Below are 20,893 nucleotides of genomic sequence, written 5' to 3'. Positions count from 1 at the left end.
ATAAGTTCATCCATCTGTCCACTCAAAACATTAATTTCTTCAATTGCATGCACCTTTTTACTAGTAGATCTTTCGGTGTGCCATTGAGAATAATTAACCATAATATTATCTAGGAGTTTAGTAGCTTCTCCTAAAGTTATTTCCATAAAAGTGCTTCCCACGGCCGAATCTAAAAGATTTCTAGAAGCAAAATTCAATCCGGCATAATTTTTTTGTATAATCATCCACAAATTCAAACCATGAGTAGGGCAATTACGTATCATTAATTTCATCCTCTCCCAAGCTTGTGCAACATGTTCATGATCAAGTTGCTTAAAATTCATAATATCGTTTCTAAGAGAGATGATCTTAGCGGGAGGAAAATACTTAGAGATAAAAGCATCTTTGCACTTATTCCAAGAATCAATACTATTTTTTGTCAAAGACGAAAACCAAGTTTTAGCACGATCTCTAAGAGAAAATGGAAATAGCTTCAATTTAACAATATCATTATCCACATCTTTCTTCTTTTGCATATCACACAAATCAACAAAGCTATTTAGATGGGTAGCGGCATCTTCACTAGGAAGGTCGGCGAATTGATCTTTCATAACGAGATTCAGCAAGGCAGCATTATTTTCACAAGATTCAGCCTCGGTAAGAGGAGCAATCGGAGTGCTAAGAAAATCATTGCTGTTGGTATTGGCAAAGTCACATAATTTAGTATTATCTTGAGCCATCGTGACAAGCAAGCAATCCAACACACGAGCAAACAAGAATCAAGCGAAAAAGAAGGCGGACGGAAAAGAGGGCGAATAAAACGGCAAGGCTGAAGTGGGGGAGAGGAAAACGAGAGGTAAATGGCAAATAATGCAATGCGAGGGATAAGAGTTTGTGATGGGTACTTGGTATGTTGACTTGTGCGTAGACTCCCCGGCAACGGTGCCAGAAATCCTTCTTGCTACCTCTTCAGCACTGCCTTGGTTTTCCCTTGAAGAGGAAAGGGTGATGCAGCAAAGTAGCGTAAGTATTTCCCTCAGTTTTTGAGAACCAAGGTATCAATCCAGTAGGAGGCCACGCTCAAGTCCCTTGCACCTACACAAACATATAAGAACCTTGCAACCAACGCGATAAAGGGGTTGTCAATCCCTTCACGGCCACTTGCAAAAGTGAGATATGATAGAGATGATAAGATAATATTTTTGGTATTTTTATGATAAAGACTACAAGTAAAGAAAGCAAAGTAAACGGTGAAAGAAATAGCTTGTTGACGGAAGATTAATATGATGGAAAATAGACCCGGGGGCCATAGGTTTCACTAGTGGCTTCTCTCAAGATAGCATAAGTATTACGGTGGGTGAACAAATTACCGTCGAGCAATTGATAGAATTGAGCATAGTTATGAGAATATCTAGGTATGATCATGTATATAGGCATCACATCCGTGACAAGTAGACCGACTCCTGCCTGCATCTACTACTATTACTCCACACATCGACCGCTATCCAGCATGCATCTAGAGTATTAAGTTCATAAGAACGGAGTAACGCTTTAAGCAAGATGACATGATGTAGAGGGATAAACTCATGCAATATGATATAAACCCCATCTTTTTATCCTCGATGGCAACAATACAATACGTGTCGTTTCCCCTACTGTCACTAGGATCGAGCACCGCAAGATTGAACCCAAAGCTAAGCACTTTTCCCATTGCAAGAAAGATCAATCTAGTAGGCCAAACCAAACTGATAATTCGAAGAGACTTGCAAAGATAACCAATCATACATAAAAGAATTCAGAGAAGATTCAAATATTGTTCATAGATAATCTGGATCATAAACCCACAATTCATCGGATCTCGATAAACACACCGCAAAAGAAGATTACATCGAATAGATCTCCAAGAGAATCGAGGAAAACTTTGTATTGAGATCCAAAGAGAGAGAAGAAGCCATCTAGCAAATAACTATGGACCCGAAGGTCTGAGGTAAACTACTCACACATCATCGGAGAGGCTATGGTGTTGATGTAGAAGCCCTCCGTGATCAATGCCCCCTCCGGCAGGACGCCGGAAAAGGCCCCAAGATGGGATCTCACGGGTACAGAAGGTTGCGGCGGTGGAATTAGGTTTTCGTGGTGCTCTCTGATGGTTTGGGGGTACGTAGGTATATATAGGAGGAAGAAGTAGGTCGGTGGAGCCACGAGGGGCCCACCAGGGTGGAGGGCGCGCCCAGGGGGGTAGGCGCGCCCCTACCTCGTGGCCTCCTTGTTGGTTGCTTGAAGTCCACTCCAAGTCCTCTGGATCATGTTTGTTCCAAAAATCATGTTCCCGAAGGTTTCATTCCGTTTGGACTCCGTTTGATATCTTTTTTCTGCAAAACACTGAAATAGGCAAAAAACAGCAATTTGGGCTGGGCCTCTAGTTAATAGGTTAGTCCCAAAAATAATATAAAAATGTATAAATAAGCCCATTAAACATCCAAAACAGAATATATAATAGCATGGAACAATCAAAAATTATAGATATGTTGGAGACATATCACACTCGTCCGCATTCCCCCAATGTCAGCACCACGCGAGGGAATTTGGAGGCTATGTATGGATTTGGGGGAAATGGGGAAACTGTGGAGATAAGCTAACGGTCGGGAACTACTAATGGTACACTGTTTGTACATGTCGTTTGTGTTAGGTATTACAATGTCACACATGATTTCCGCACCAAACCGTGTGAGAAGACAACGTAGGTTAGACACGGTTGCCATTACATAACCATATGTGATGTACTACCCTATCCATATAATTGAGTTACAGTGAGATACCGTGTAAATAGCCGCTCCGCGGATATCTGTAAAAAAACAGCCGCTCTGCATATAGAGATGGCGGCGGCGGCCTAGGCAGCGGCTACCGGAGATGAGGTCAATCCTCGGTCGGTGGCGGTGGCGGCGTCATAGGAGGTCAATCCTCGGTCTGCGGCGGGAGATAGGAGGAGCTCAACCATCGAGGTCGGCGGCGGCGTGATTCGAGCACATCCATCGCGGTCGATGGCAGGATAGTGGAGGTCGAACTTCAGGCGGCAGCCGCACTAAGCTTTGCTCCTCGACCCTGCTGTCTCGGCGTGCCGCCGCATCGCGCTTGTCTGTCTGCTGGGTGGAGGTCGCCGCGCGGCTAATTAATTAAGGTATTCTTTTTGTGAGTGGCTTAATTAAGGTATTCAATTCCTAAGTGTAGTGTTGTACTAGTACTCTGCGTGTAAATTGACTAGCCTTTAATTTTTGTCATTGCACGTCTGGATAACAACATGGAGGGCCCTTAGTAATTATTAAAATAAAACCTTGTGATTTATGCACGCATCTCTGGGCAGCAGTTAATTCATGTATTAATGGTGTTGTTTTGTTTTTAATTACCATTCGTCTGCTGCAGATGGAACGATCTCGATGGATTAAGAATCGGAAAACCGCAAATTTTATCAGTGGCATGACAGAGTTCATGAATTTGGTTGAAAGTACAATGAGGAGAATTGGTGATGCGGATTACATCCTGTGTCCATGTACTGATTGTGCCAATACAGAGTCACATGAAGTTGAAGATGTCCAGATGCACTTAGTCTCTAGGGGATTCATGGATGGATATACACGTTGGACCAGACACAGTGAAGAGGAGGTCATGGATGAAGATACCCAGGGCAGCGAGATGCCAAACCCCAATCAGTGTCACATGGATGTCGAATCTAAATCGGGGCAGAGGCGTCAAGCTACCAATGGAACACCGAAAAGCCGAAACGCCCACTGGGAAACCAAGACGTCCACGCAGATGACGATGATCTTGATATGCCAGATTTTGCTGCTATGATTGCAGATTTCGAGGGCCCAGAAAAGGATATGATTGGGTACAAGGATCTGCCAACCATTGATGCGGACTCCAAGAAAGAATTGTATCCAGGTTGCAAAATATTCCAGGTTGAGTGCCACCCTGGCGCTTCTTAGATTTAAAGCAGCAAACGGTCTATCAAACAAGGGCTTCACAGAGATCTTAGGTATTTTCAAAGATATTCTTATGGAAGATAATGTGCTCCCCAGAAGCACGAATGAAGCGAAGAAAATTGTTTGCCCATTGGAACTTGAAGTACAGAAGACACACGCTTGTGTGAATGATTGTATATTGTACCATGGTGAGTACAAAGATTTTCGTGCATGTCCCACATGCAAGCATGCACAATACAAGCGCAGGAGAGCAAAGGACAAGTACAAATTGGACGACGAGATCAAGACAGGAATCCCGTTCAAGGTTGTTTGGTACTTGCCTTTAATTCCAAGGTTGAGGCGTTTGTTTGCAAACCCTAGAGAGGCAAAGAGGTTGCGGTGGCATCATGATGAGCGAATTGCGGATAGGTTTATGAGGCACCCGAAAGATGGGGCCCAGTGGGAATTAATCGACAATAATTTTGAAAAATTTGCCAAGGATCCTAGAAGTATAAGGCTCGGGGAGTGTACTAACGGGATGAATACTTTTGGCGATATGAGCACCAATCATAGCACATGGCCGGTGCTTCTGTGCATATATAACCTAGCTCCTTGGTTGTGTATGAAGAAAAAATACATTATGATGTCAATGATTATCCAAGGCCCGAAGCAACCTGGAAATGACATCGACATTTACTTTCAGCTACTGGTAGAAGAACTGCTGACAGTGTGGATAGATGCGCCTGCAGTAAAATGTTATGATGCTTACAGAAAGGAGATTTTCGATCTACATGCGATGCTGGTGCACACCATTCAAGATATGCCGGCATTAGGCAACACATTGGGGCAGAAAACAAGGGGAGATGTAGGGTGTGTCACATGCATGGATAGGACAGCTAGCAGAAGACTTCCCAACTCGTGCAAAACAGTGTATTTGCGTCATCGTAGGTTCTTACGGAAAAATCACCCATACCGAAAGATGAAAGCTGAATTTGATGGTACGGCAGAGGCAGCTGAGGGCCCAAGACCCTATGAAGGGAAGGTGGTCCATAACATGGCTAAAAAAATTAATGTTGTGCTTGGCAAGAACCACCCTTTGATGGTGAAACTAACACCCAAGGATCAAGTGTTTAAGAAGAAATCGGTGTTCTGGAAATTACCTTACTAGGAGATTCTACGTGTACGTCACTGCGTCAATGTCATGCACGAAGAGAAGAACGTATGTGAAAGCATCCTTGGTACTCTACCCAAGATTAAAGGTAAAAGAAAGGATGGTGATGGTTCACGGCTCGATATGCTTGCTGATCAATCACAACGCAAGAGTGAAGCAGAAGATGATGACAAATTCATCAAAGCTCGCCAGAGTTACAATTTCAGTACAACAGAAGCAACACAATTCTTCACCTATTTGTTGTCAGTTAAGACACCCTCTTCCTACTGCGCAAACATCAGAAGTCTCGTGGATGTGAGCTCAGGTAAAATGAAGTTGGGACACATGAAGTCATATGATTGCCACGTAATGTTGACACAAATCCTCCTGGTGGCCATCAGGAATCTGATGGACAAAGATATAAGAAATACACTCATTGACCTCTGTGATTTCTTCAACCAACTATGGTAGAAAGTTGTAGATCCTGCAGAGTTGGATCATATGCAAGATGATATTGCAAGAATATTGTCCAACCTAGAGATGTTTTTCCCACCGTCATTCTTCGATGTCATGGTCCATCTCACTGTGCACCTTGTCGACGAGATAAAGTATTGTGGTCCTGTGTTTCTTCGCAACATGTATCCCTTCGAGCGGTTCATGGGAATACTAAAGCGCTTTTGTTGGAACCGAAACCATCCAGAGGCAAGCATCCTACAAGGTTATACCACGGAGGGGGTGATTGAGTTTTGCACCGAATACATGAAACAAAGACCTATAGGTTTGCCCCCTCTCTCGCCATGAGGGAAGGCTGAAAGGTAAGCCGGTCCTTGCTGGCACGCAAATGGCTGCACCCGGAGAATTGGCAGAGAAAGCCCATTTGACGGTACTGCTTAACACCTCAGTTCTCATCGCTTATGCCGAAGATCACTTGGAGGAGATACGCCAAAGCTTCTTACCAATGGTGCTTTCATCAGAAGTGGAGATGAAGGAGCACACTAAGAAGTACGCCGAATGGCTGAAGAATCGTTTGGCATAAGGATCCATCGATGACATTGCTACGTGGTTGGCACAAAATCCATCACCTACGGTGTTGACGTACCAAGCATATGAGATAAATGGATACATGTTCTACACTGAGGAACATGATAAGAAGACCTCGTATCAGAATAGCTCTGTTCGAATAGAATGCATGACTGTAAATGAAGCTGATAAAAGGGTATACTATGGAACCATCAAAGAAATTTGGGAGCTTGACTATGTGAAAGTTAAGGTGGCATTATTCAGGTGCGCATGGATCCCTCTTGGTCAGGTAAGTATTGATGAGTACATGAAGACCTGTGTTAACAGGACAACGATGGCATATCACGTGGACCCATTCATTCTTGCCAGCGATGCTACCCAGATTTTCTTTGTGGAAGACCCCTTGCATAAGAACGACCATTTAGCGATGCATGGGAAGAGAAGGGTACTGGGTGTCGATGATGTTGCCTATCAGGACGAGTACGATGAATTTGATGAGTTGCCAGCCAAGGGACCACGCACCAGTGCAACACAGAAGCGTAAAATCATCAAAAACCCCAAGTTCATTCGGGGTCAACTTAATGATCCCAGTTCCCCCATGTACATGGGAATTAAGCCATAAGACTAGTCTTTATGCCTACCCTGCAACTTAATTCGTTCAATTTAGAACTGTCGCGTGTACTGAATTTGTGAGTTATGCCCGGTTTTCTGTTGATGTAAGAACCGTTAATATGTTGACCTTGATATGCTATCAGCTCAGGCAATGAATATGAACTATTTTTTGTTGTTGTTATTATTATTATTATTATATCATAGAGGTAGCACACTCAATCGATCTAACTACAGTATGTGTGAACAGAAATATGCAATCTAGTTTGCGAATAGCACACGGTTCATTGATGAAAGTCGTGTGCCGACCAAACTCCGCCACCCCGCCAACGATCTGAGTCGTGCTTTCTGATTGCCAGAACCCAAACCCCACGGATCGTACGTCTGCACCGTTGGATGCTCCCAGATCTAACGGCGATCCTCATCCCTTTCGACAGCACATGCAGTTCCGGTTGTAATTTTATTTTTATGCACAAAATGCACGTTAATCTCAAAAAATGTCTTAAATATAGCTAACGATACCTGAAATGCGCCAGAAAATCAAACCCGTGGTATAATGGTGATTGCGTACCGTGGAATTTTTTATGAGGCCAAACGATGAAGTCACCGGCCACAGGAGTTTGAATTGACACGTCTCCTTTTGGAAAACCATGATCCTTCATGTGAGATGCTCCGATTTGGAAGGAGTGGTCATCAAAACTTGTGCCAAACTTTACCAATTTTTTTCCACGGGGTCGTGAGAGCACGCCACAGGGACACATCGATTTTCATGATGTCCGAACTCCATCTGAATTTTCTGTAATTAAAATACCAACTAGGCCTATGCCAGTGGCCGCACCTCGCGGCTGAAATGTTTGAAACTTCTCCCCGCTTCTCGAACAAACGGATGAAAACTCACAAAGCGACGCACACATGATCTGTACACCTTTGGTAGGCTGATAGTAAGGGGGTATCATAGCTAGTATCATGCATGCCAACTAGGCAATTTTGATGAGCTGTCATAGAATTAATTAAATGAAGAAAGAGAGGGTTAAGTATCATATCATGAAACCGTATCATAATAAATGTTATGCTACTATGTGTCATGCATGACAATATAAATAAAGTACTACATATGATACTAGCTACTCTATGATACTATGCATTAGAGCAAGTAAGTACACAATAGAGTGACATAAGACTAGCGACAATGGGTAGTAACATAGAATGTTACTAGTCTATGTTACTACCTCTATAGTGGGGAGTAACATATGTGTAGTAACATGCAACACTTCATTTATTAGGCTATAGACTCATCTTGCCTTGAGATGTGTGATGTTACTCAGATTAGCCACAATGGGTAGTAACATAGACTAGTAACATGCCCATGTGTTACTAGTCTATGTTACTACCTCTATAGTGGGGAGTAACATATATGTGTGGTAACATGCAACACTTCATTTATTAGGCTATAGACACATCTTGCCTTGATATGTACATGTGATGTTACTCATACTACTAGTAACTAGCTATGTTACTACTTTCCTCTCTTTCTTCATTATTGCTTGCCACATCATCTACTTAATTTACCTAGATATGTGTGATGTTACTACCTATGTTACTCCCATTGTGGGTAGTCTCATACTATAGTAAGACTATACCCACAGTGGGAGTATCATAGGTAGTAACATCACACATATCCACTTTCCTCCATTTCTTCATTTATTGCTTGCCAAATCATCTATTTTATCTAGATATGTGTGATGTTACTACCTATGTTACTTCCACTGTGGGTAGTCTGGCTATAAGGAATAGAATAATATATATGTGCTTATTAGTTGGAGGAAAGAGAAGAGAAGCAGGCTCTTGGTTAGTAGAGCCAGCTGCAGCACGAGACCCAAGACACTTTGTGAGGATGTAAGGTGGGCCAACTATTGATAAACTAGTACGTATATAAAACTTATTATTGTACATGCCCGCTAAGAGGTTGGCTGTATATGACATGGCAACTTCTTATAGCCGACCCTTGGCTGTATTATTAACCATGCTCTTAGTGAGGTAGCTAGTATATCATAGACGACTAGCTAATATCAAACTAGCCACAGTGGTAGTAACTTCAGCAGTAACACCGACTCCAACTCATCAAACTTGCTTATGTGGCAATACGTTAATGAGGAGAGAGATAGTTTCAGTAACTTAGCTAGTTACTGTAGCATCACATGTCCCAATGCAATATGAGTCTGTAACCTAAGAAATGAAGCTTTGCATGACACTACACTTATGTTACTACCCACTATGAAGGTAGTAACATATATAGTCTAGGGATATGTGTATGTTACTAGTGTACTACTCTCCATTGTGGTTAGTCTCATACTCCCTCCTTTCCGGTTTAGGCTGGTTGTAATGGTATTATCATAAGCGGTATCATGCATGCCAAGTAGAATTTCTGGATGATGTGGCACACAAGAGAGGATGTGGTATCATATCATGATACCGTGTCATATTAAATGTTGTACTACTACTTTGTGTGATGCATGACAATTAGTAAGGCAACCTAAGATGTTAACTTATGATACTATGCATTACGGAAGTAGTATCCTAGCTACACTATCATATATATGCATGATACTACTAGTAATGATACTCCCCATTACAACCAGCCTTATAGGGCTCAATTCAAAAATCTCACCAACCAAGGTAGATGGTGAGTGGTGGAATACTTTTTGTAGTTTGCAAAAACACCCAATTAATGCTTTTGTTTTCCTAAAAAAATTATGTTTTCCAATGTATTAATTGCAATACATGCATGCATATATAAAGTACATGCATTGGTCAGCTTTCTCTTAATACTTGCATGCAATGATTTAGTGCACCTTGGAATCTGGACATGTGATGGGGAACAACCAAATTGAGCCTTATAAAATGGAAAAACTAAAATTTTGAGATAAGCCTATAAACCAGAAAGGAGGGAGTATATATGCATGATACTAGTATATGATCGGCAATACCTCCGTAATGCGCGCATGCATAGTATCATAAGTTAGTATCTTAGGTTCCTTATTAATTACCATGCATGACACAAAGTAGTACAACATTTAATATGATACGGTATCATGATATGATACCACATACCCTCTCTTTCATCATTTAACTCTGTGCCACATCATCCAAAAAGTCTAGTTGGCATGCATCATACCGCTTGATACTCCCATATTACGACCAGCCTTATTAGGGTGGCCATAGTGGGGGTATCATAGCCGGTATCATGCACCCAGGAATAGAAAATATGATGATGTGGCAAAGAAGCAGTAACATAGGTAGATACCGTAACACACACACACACACACACACACACACACATATATATATATAATAATAAATGCTATACTACTTTGTGTCATGCATGGCCATAAATACGGTCATCTATGATATATACTCCCTCCGTAAACTAATATAAGAGCATTTAGGTCACTATTTAGTAATCTAAACGCTCTTATATTAGTTTACAGAGGGAGCTAGCTAGTACTACTCTATGATACTATATATGCACTATGAAGGTACGTACGTAGTATAATACACTAGTATCATATGCATGATACTATATAGTATATGATACTCCCCACTATATAAGGCTGGCCATAGTGGTGGTATCATAGCCGACGATGTCATGCACTCGGAAATAGCAAGTATGCTGATGTGGCAAAGAATTAAATATACATAAAGAGGGTTAGAGTAACATATAGTAGGTAGATACCGTATCATGTTAAATGCGATGCTAATTTGTGTCATGCATGGCAATAAATATGATCTATATATGATACTATACTCTATGTATTATACTATGCGCTATAATTAATTAAAGGTAGTATCATACACTAGTAACATATGTACTGTATATTCATGATACTAGTATATGACACTCTCCACTATACTCATGATTTCTTACCGTGGAAAAAATTGGAGGTGAAACGATGAACTCATGTTTTCATTCGAACAAAAATATGATGTTAGGTAATGTAAATGTTTTCAAAGAGCACACGGTTCAATCACGAAAGCCGTGTGTCCACTAAACCGTGGCCGATGCACCCCCCACCCCTCTGCCACGCGCGCGATCTGAGTCGTGCGTTCTGATTGGCCAGAACCCAAACCCCACGGATCGTACGTCTACATCGTTGGATTCTCCTTGATCGAACGACGACCCTCATCCCTTTCGACAACACATGTACATGTTTTCAAATAGCCCCTCCCAAAAAATGTTTTCAAATAGCACACGGTTCACACACGAAAGCCGTGTGCCTACCAAACCGTGGCCGATGCCCCCCTCGCTGCGCGCGCGATCTGAGTCATGTGTTCTGATTGGCCAGAACCCAAACCCCACAGATCGTACGTCTGCACCGTTGGATGCTCCCAGATCGAACGACAATCCTCATCCCTTTCGACAGGAATTGCAGTCCGGCTAGGAATTGATTTATATGCCAATATGCACGGTAAATGCCAAAAAATGTCTTACATATAGCACACGAGACCTGAAATGCACCAGCAAATCAAACCCGTGGTAAAATTGTGATTGGTTTACGTGCAAAAAATTTAGAGGCGAAAAGATTACTCACGTCTTCATTTCAAAATTAGTATGTCTTCATTTCAAACGAAATTATTCTGTTTGTGCACACGAGCACTTAGAGGCAACCGTTTGCATAGGGCTTTTCGCGCGCGCGGCGACCGGGGATATTTTTCACCCTTTTCACCTAGGCCGCCAACACCCCCACCGTCCGCCCGCGTTTCACTCAACTAGTCCACCCAATCTCCTTCGCCAGCTCCCCCTCCCCCAGATCCACAGCAGAACCCTCTCCGGTGCCGCCATGCTCACCCCGGCCGTGTGCCCACTCTTTGGCGTCAAGCCTACCTCCACTATCGTTCCCAACACACGGCGGCCTGTGCCTCGCCGTCTTTGTTTGCTCACCAGCCACCCTCGAGCATATTGATGCAGTAACCCTCGCCTCTCTTGTGGTCCGGCCGGGTTTGCATTAAGAAGCCTGTTAGTTACTCCTCTCCATCGCGGTGAGGCATATTTCCTCGCAATCCCTCTTCCAATTTCGTTCCGTATGTTCCCAAATTGGCTATAAAATTACGGAGAGCGTATATATGTTCATTATCTACCTTCCTTACTACATATAAGCTGTATTTGTTCCAGTAAGTTACTGCCTATTTACAGATCGCGGGCGCCCGAGTCACACAAACTTAACAAATTAGGCGTACATTTTCTAAATTATTGCATGGCATGTTTAGAAAGCTTGATACCAAGTTGTTAGTTTTATGCTTATCCTCCTTTCCTGAGTTTCGCGTGTGTTCTCTGTAGATGCCGAGTAGCAGCGACAACACTCATTCAGGCCATGTATCTTCATCTGATTTAGACAACCCTAGGTCTTCAGCAGATTGTGAGGGATCAAGTAGTCTTGAATGGGATAGAGCTGCAGCAATTACCCTTCCGGTCAGGACACAGAGGAACGCTCCAAGGAAGCCCACACACCAGCCTAAAGGTGTATATGAAGTAACCGAGATTGATTTAAAGTCCTGGGGTCCAACTAAACCAGATAAAGCACGCATGAGGTTCAGCAGTGTGTGTGGATTTGTTGGAAGGGTGATATGTCTCCAGCGTATCTATAATTTTTTCTAGTTCCATGCTATTATATTATCCATCTTGGATGTTTTATATGCATTTATATGCTGCTTTATATGATTTTTGGGACTAACATATTAACCTAGAGCCCAGTGCCAATTTCTGTTTTTCCTTGTTTTTGAGTTTTACAGAAAAGGAATACCAAACGGAGTCCAATTGACGTGCCAATTTTTGATGATCTTTTATGGACCAAAAGAAGCCCCCATAGTAAAATAGTTGGGCCAGAAGAGTCCCGAGACGTCCACAAGGGTGGAGGGCGCGCTCTACCCCCTGGACGTGTCCCCCTGCCTCGTGGTCGACTCGGAGACCCCCCTGAAGTGAGACCGACGCAAAAAATTCCTATAAATACAGAAACCCCCAGAAAGAAACCTAGATCGGGAGTTCCGCCGCCGCAAGCCTCTATAGCCACCAAAAACCTCTCGGGACCCTGTTCCGGCACCCTGCCGAAGGGGGATCCATCACCGGTGGCCATCTTCATCATCCCGATGCTCTCCATGACGAGGAGGGAGTAGTTCACCCTCGGGGCTGAGGGTATGTACCAGTAGCTATGTGTTTGATCTCTCTCTCTCTCTTGTGTTCTTGATTTGGCATGATCTTGATGTATCACGAGCTTTGCTATTATAGTTGGATCTTATGATATTTCTCCCCCTCTACTCTCTTGTAATGGATTGAGTTTTCCCTTCGAAGTTATCTTATCGGATTGAGTCTTTAAGGATTTGAGAACACTTGATGTATGTCTTGCATGTGCTTATATGTGGTGACAATGGGATATTCACGTGATCTAGTTGATGTATGTTTTGGTGATCAACTTGCGGGTTCAGTGACCTTGTGAACTTATGCATAGGGGTTGGCACATGTTTTCGTCTTGACTCCCCGGTAGATACTTTGGGGCACTCTTTGAAGTTCTTTGTGTTGGTTGAATAGATGAATCTGAGATTGTGTGATGCATATCATATAATCATACCCATGGATACTTGAGGTGACATTGGAGTATCTAGGTGACATTAGGGTTTTGGTTGATATGTGTCTTAAGGTGTTATTCTAGTATGAACTCTAGGATAGATCGAACGGAAAGAATAGCTTCGTGTTATTTTACTACGGACTCTTGAATAGATCGATCAGAAAGGATAACTTTGAGGTGGTTTCGTACCCTACAATAATCTCTTCGTTTGTTCTCCGCTATTAGTGACTTTGTAGTGACTCTTTGTTGCACGTTGAGGGATTGTTATATGATCCAATTAAGTTATTATTGTTGAGAGAACTTGCACTAGTGAAAGTATGAACCCTAGGCCTTGTTTCCTAGCATTGCAATACCGTTTATGCTCACTTTTACCACTTTTTACGTTGCTATTTTTATAATTTCAGGTTACAAAAACCTATATCTACCATCCATATTGCACTTGTATCACCATCTCTTCGCCGAACTAGTGCACCTATACAATTTACCATTGTATTGGGTGTGTTGGGGACACAAGAGACTCTTTGTTATTTGGTTGCAGGGTTGTTTGAGAGAGACCATCTTCATCCTAAGCCTCCCACGGATTGATAAACCTTAGGCCATCCACTTGAGGGAAATTTTCTATTGTCCTACAAACCTCTACACTTGGAGGCCCAACAACGTCTACAAGAAGAAGGTTGTGTAGTAGACATCAAGCTCTTTTCTGGCGCCATTGCCGGCGAGGTGAGTGCTTGAAGGTATATCTTTAGATCTTGTAATCGGGTCTTTAGTTTCTTGTTTTATCACTAGTTAGTCTATAAAAGAAAACTGAAAAAATTGGAATTGAGGGTGTCTCATATGCTTCATCTTTTTAATATCTTTCATGAAAATGATGGAAAGGAAAATTGTGCCCAAGTGCTAGAAGAAGAATGCATTAAAATGTTTGGCACTAAATCTTTGAATGATGAGCATGATTGCAATTTTTTTACTATGAACTCTTTGAATATCCATAGTAGTAATGATGATTGCTCTAGTCATGATGAAAATGTCTCTTATAAGCATGTCAACTTTTTTGGAGTACATAGAGTTTGCATGTACACACCAAATAGGGAAGATAGATTTTGCAAGAGGCATAAGTATTTAGAAACTAAATGGTTGCAAGAAAGGCTAGATGTTTGTGCTAAAAATGTAATATTTCTTAGCCATCCTTGTGAACTTTGCAATGAACGTGGTCATTTAAATATCCAATGCAAATTGTTTCATGATCGAATCGTGTCCAAAAATTGTGATGACTTGATTTCCCTTGCGCGTCATAATGAACTTAGTTTGCTTTTGGGTTATGAAGAAATCAAACGTATAACTAAGGATATTCCAGGATTTGCCCTTGAGAGAGTTCTTGATTTTGATCTAGAAGAAATTTTTACGTATTGTGCGGTGAATTGCATTGAAAATCCTTATATTGCCAATTACATAAAGACAAGAAAACAAATAGACGATGAAGAGAATACTAATGAAAGGGAAGAGACTTCCCAATATTCTCCTATTATTTCCTATGATGAATCAGGTAACGAGGAGGAGCCTTCTATTCAACCATTCTCATTAATAAGGAGATCCAAAAAGAGGATTAAACCCACACATGATGTGAAGAAGAAAAAGAAAAGATGGAGAAGCAAAGGTAAAAAGGTATCCCTCCCAAATGATGTTGCTCCTATTACTCATTGTGTTGATGATAATTGCTATACTATTGGTGCTATCCATACTATTAATGATGAGAGTGATTATGCTTATGATATGAAAAGGCCCAAGCTTGGGGATGCTATGTTTGATGAGAATGACATGTTTGAGAATTTATTTGCTGCAATTAATGTTCATCCCAAGCTTGGGGATGCTATGTTTAATGAAGATGATATTTTTAGCCTCCCAAGTTTTGATGAGCGAATTTATTATGATGATAGCATGCCTCCTATTTATGATGATTATATTGATGAAAGTGGTTTTGGAAGAGTGTCAACTTTAGGAAGTAATGATCCCACTATTTTGGATGATGTTAAATCTTATTGTGATAATTATAAAAGTGGATTTGGAGAGGTCATGACTTTATTTAGTAATGATCCCACTATCTTGGAAGAGGTTTCAATTGATTATGATGAGAACAAAGTTGCTACTTATGATGATTATTGTGATGATACTTATGTTCTAAAAAGTAGTGATGATTATATTTACAAAACTTGTCATGATTATGATTACCCTTTTTCTGAACATTACTCTTTTAATGTGGAAACAATTTATAGTATTCGAGTTTGTTATGATACTCCCACTATTTCGATTGAGAAGAATTGTTGGAAATATGCCCTAGAGGCAATAATAAATTGGTTATTATTATATTTCCTTGTTCATGATAATCGTTTATTATCCATGCTAGAATTGTATTGATAGGAAACTCAGATACATGTGTGGATACATAGACAACACCATGTCCCTAGTAAGCCTCTAGTTGACTAGCTCGTTGATCAATAGATGGTTACGGTTTCCTGACCATGGACATTGGATGTCGTTGATAATGGGATCACATCATTAGGAGAATGATGTGATGGACAAGACCCAATCCTAAGCCTAGCACAAGATCGTGTAGTTCGTTTGCTAAGAGCTTTTCTAATGTCAAGTATCATTTCCTTAGACCATGAGATTGTGCAACTCCCGGATACCGTAGGAATGCTTTGGGTGTACCAAACGTCACAACGTAACTGGGTGGCTATAAAGGTGCACTACAGGTATCTCCGAAAGTGTCTGTTGGGTTGGCACGAATCGAGACTGGGATTTGTCACTCCGTGTAAACGGAGAGGTATCTCTGGGCCCACTCGGTAGGACATCATCATAATGTGCACAATGTGACCAAGGATTTGATCACGGGATGATGTGTTACGGAACGAGTAAAGAGACTTGCCGGTAACGAGATTGAACAAGGTATCGGGATACCGACGATCGAATCTCGGGCAAGTAACATACCGATTGACAAAGGGAATTGTATACGGGATTGATTGAATCCTCGACATCGTGGTTCATCCGATGAGATCATCGAGGAGCATGTGGGAGCCAACATGGGTATCCAGATCCCGCTGTTGGTTATTGACCGGAGAGTCGTCTCGGTCATGTCTGCGTGTCTCCCGAACCCGTAGGGTCTACACACTTAAGGTTCGGTGACGCTAGGGTTGTAGAGATATTAGTATGCGGTAACCCGAAAGTTGTTCGGAGTGCCGGATGAGATCCCGTACGTCACGAGGAGTTCCGGAATGGTCCGGAGGTAAAGATTTATATATGGGAAGTCTTGTTTTGGTCGCCGGAAAAGTTTCGCGCATTATCGGTATTGTACCAGGAGTGCCGAAAGGGGTCCGGGGGTCCACCAAGGGGTCCACCTGCCCCGGGGGGGGCACATGGGCTGTGGGGTGTGCGCCTTGGCCTATATGGGCCAAGGGAACCAGCCCCAAGAGGCCCATGCGCCAAGAGATAAGATAAAGGGAGAGTCCTAAAGGGGGAAGACACCTCCTAGGTGCCTTGGGGAGGATGGATTCCTCCCTGGCCGCACCCTTCCTTGGAGGAAGGGCCAAGGCTGCGCCCCCCTCTCCCTTGGCCCTATATATAGCGGGGGGGAGGGAGGGCAGCAGATGCTAAGCCCTGGCGCCTCCCTCTCCCTCCCGTGACACATCTCCCTCCTCCCGCAGCGCTTGGCGAAGCCCTGTTGGAATCCCGCTACTTCCACCACGCCGTCGTGCTGCTGGATCTCCATCAACCTCTCCTCCCCCCTTGCTGGATCAAGAAGGAGGAGACGTCGCTGCTCCATACGTGTGTTGAACGCGGAGGTGCCGTCCGTTCGGCGCTAGGATCATCGGTGATTTGGATCACGACGAGTACAACTCCATCAACCCCGTTCTCTTGAACGCTTCCGCTCGCGATCTACAAGGGTATGTAGATGCACTCCTTCCCTCTCGTTGCTAGTAAACTCCATAGATTGATCTTGGTGATGCATAGAAAATTTTGAATTTCTGCTACGTTCCCCGACAAGAATTTTGCTTATGTGGAGAGTAGTAAATTTTCTATGCTTGTAGATCATGAAACGAATGCTTTATGTGATGGTTATATTGTTGAATTTATTCATGATGCTACTGAAAATTATTATGAGGGAGGAATATATGCTTGTAGGAATTGCATTAATATCAAGTTTCCTCTCTATGTGTTAAAAGTTTTGAAGTTATGCTTGTTTTGTCTTCCTATGCTAGTTGATTCTTGTTCCCATAAATTGTTTGCTCACAAAATACCTATGCATAGGAAGTGGGTTAGACTTCAATGTGCTAGTCATATTCTTCATGATGCTCTCTTTATGTTTCAATTCTTATCTTTTATGTGAGCATCATTGAAATCATCATGCCTAGCTAGGGGCGTTAAACGTTAGCACTTGTTGGGAGGCAACCCAATTTTATTTTTGTTCTTTGATTTTTGCTCCTGTTTAGTAATAAATAATTCATATAGCCTCTGTTTAGATGTGGTCTTATGTTTTAATTAGTGTTTGTGCCAAGTAGAACCTTTGGGAAGACTTGGGTGAAGTCTTTGGGATCTTGCTGTAAAAAACAGAAACTTTTGCGCTCACGAGATTAGCTGACATTTTTTACTGGAGAGTGATTTTAGGTTGATTATTTTTGAAGAATATTAATAGACAAATTCCTCACGTCCACCAATTTATTTCAGAATATTTGGAGTTACAGAAGTATTCGAATGATACAGATTACTGCAGACTGTTCTGTTTTTGACAGATTCTGTTTTCTATGTGTTGTTTGCTTATTTTGATGAATCTAGGAGTAGTATCGGAGGGTATGAACCATAGAGAAGTTGGAATACAGTAGATATTACACCCATATGAATTTAGAATGAGTTCACAACAGTACCTAAGTGGTGATTTATTTTCTTATACTAACGGAGCTTACGAGTTTTCTGTTAAGTTTTGTGTTGTGAAGTTTTCAAGTTTTGGGTAAAGATTCGATGGACTATGGAATAAGGAGTGTCAAGAGCCTAAGCTTGGGGTTGACCAAGGCACCCCAAGGTAATATTCAAGGACAACCAAGATCCCAAGCTTGGGGATGCCCCGGATGGCATCCCCTCTTTCGTCTTCGTTCATCGGTAACTTTACTTGGAGCTATATTTTTATTCACCACATGATATGTCTTTTGCTTGGAGCATCATTTTATTTTATTTAGTTTTGCTTGATGTTTGAATAATATCCCAAGACCTGAAATTCTTAAATGTTAGAGAGTCTTCACATAGTTACATAATTATTTGACTACTCATTGATCTTCACTTATATCTTTTGGAGTAGTTTCTCATTTGCTCTAGTGCTTCACTTATATCTTTTTAGAGCACGACGGTGGTTTTATTTTGAAGAAATAGATGAACTCTCATGCTTCAATTATATTATGTCGAGAGTCTTAAACAGCATGGTAATTTGCTTGGGTTATAAAACTAGTCCTAATATGATGGGTATCAAAGAGGGATATAATAAAAACTTTCATAATAAGTGCATTGAATACTATGAGAAGTTTGATTATTTATGATTGTTTTGAGACATGAGGATGGTGATATTAGAGTCATGCTAGTGGTGTAGTTGTGAATTTGAGAAATATTTGTGTTGAGTTTTGTGAGTCCCGTAGCATGCACGTATGGTAACCGTTGTGTAATAAATTTGAAACATGAGGTGTTTCTTTGATTGTCTTCCTTATGAGTGGCAGTCGGGGATGAGCGATGGTCTTTCCCTACCAATCTATCTTCCTAGGAGCATGCGCGTAGTGCTTGGTTTTGTTGACTTGTAGATTTTTGCAATAAGCATGTGAGTTCTTTATGACTAATGTTGAGTCCATGGATTATACGCACTCTCACCTTTCCGCCATTGCTAGCCTCTCTAGTACCGCGCAACTTTCGCTGGTACAATAAACCCACCATTTACCTTCCTGAAAACAGCCACCATACCTACCTATTATGGCATTTCCATAGCCATTCCGAGATATATTGCCATGCAACTTTCCACCGTTCCGTTTATTATGACACACTTCATCATTGTCATATTGCCTTGCATGATCATGTAGTTGACATCGTATTTGTGGCAAGGCCACCATTCATAATTTTTCATACATGTCACTCTTGATTCATTGCCCATCCCTGTACACCGCCGGAGGCACTCATATAGAGTCATATTTTGTTCCACTATCGAGTTGTAATCCTTGAGTTGTAAATAAATAGAAGTGTGATGATCATCATTATTAGAGCATTGTCCCGTGTGAGGAAAAAAAAGAGAAAGGCAAAAAAAAGAGAAGGCCAAAAAAAAAACAAAAAAATGAGAGAAAAAGAGAGAAGGGACAATGCTACTATCCTTTTTCCACACTTGTGCTTCAAAGTAGCACCATGATCTTCATGATAGAGAGTCTCTTATTTTGTCACTTTCATATACTAGTGGGAATTTTCGTTATAGAACTTGGCTTGTATATTCCAACAATGTGCTTCCTCAAATGCCCTAGGTCTTCATGAGCAAGCAAGTTGGATGCACACCCACTTAGTTTCTTTTGTTGAGCTTTCATACATTTATAGCTCTAGTGCATCCGTTGCATGGCAATCCCTACTCACTCACATTGATATCTATTGATGGGCATCTCCATAGCCCATTAGTACGCCTAGTTGATGTGAGACCATCTTCATCTTTTTTGTCTTCTCCACAACCACCATTCTATTCCACCTATAGTGCTATGTCCATGGCTCACGCTCATGTATTGCGTGAAAGTTGAAAATGGTTGCGAATACTAAAGTATGAAACAATTGCTTGGCTTGTCATCGGGGTTGTGCATGATTTGAACATTGTGTGTGACGAAGATGGAGCATAGCCAAACTATATGATTTTGTAGGGATGAACTTTCTTTGGCCATGTTATTTTGAGAAGACATGATTACTTTGTTAGTATGCTTCAAGTACTATTATTTTTATGTCAATATTAAACTTTTGTCTTGAATCTTTCGGATCTGAACATTCATGCCACAATAAAGAAAACTACATTGATAATTATGTTAGGTAGCATTCCACATCAAAAATTCTGTTTTTATCATTTACCTACTCGAGGACGAGCAGGAATTAAGTTTGGGGATGCTTGATACGTCTCCAACGTATCTATAATTTTTTATTGTTCCATGCTATTATATTATCCATCTTGGATGTTTTATATGCAATTATATGCTGTTTTATATGATTTTTGGGACTAACCTATTAACCTAGAGCCCAGTGCCAGTTTATGTTTTTTCCTTGTTTTCGAGTTTTACAGAAAAGGAATACCAAACGGAGTCCAATTGACATGCCAATTTTGATGATTTTTTATGGACCAAAAGATGCCCCCGGAGTAAAATAGTCGGGCCAGAAGAGTCCCGAGCCGTCCACGATGGTGGAGGGCGCGCCCTACCCCCCTGGGCACGTCCCCCTGCCTCGTGGATGACTCGGAGACGCCCCTAACGTGAGACCAACGCCAAAAATTCCTATAAACACAGAAACCCCCAGAAAGA

The sequence above is a fragment of the Aegilops tauschii genome, chromosome 5 (genome assembly GCF_002575655.3).
Source record: "Aegilops tauschii subsp. strangulata cultivar AL8/78 chromosome 5, Aet v6.0, whole genome shotgun sequence".
NCBI lineage: Eukaryota > Viridiplantae > Streptophyta > Magnoliopsida > Poales > Poaceae > Aegilops > Aegilops tauschii.
This window is presented reverse-complemented; position numbering follows the sequence as displayed.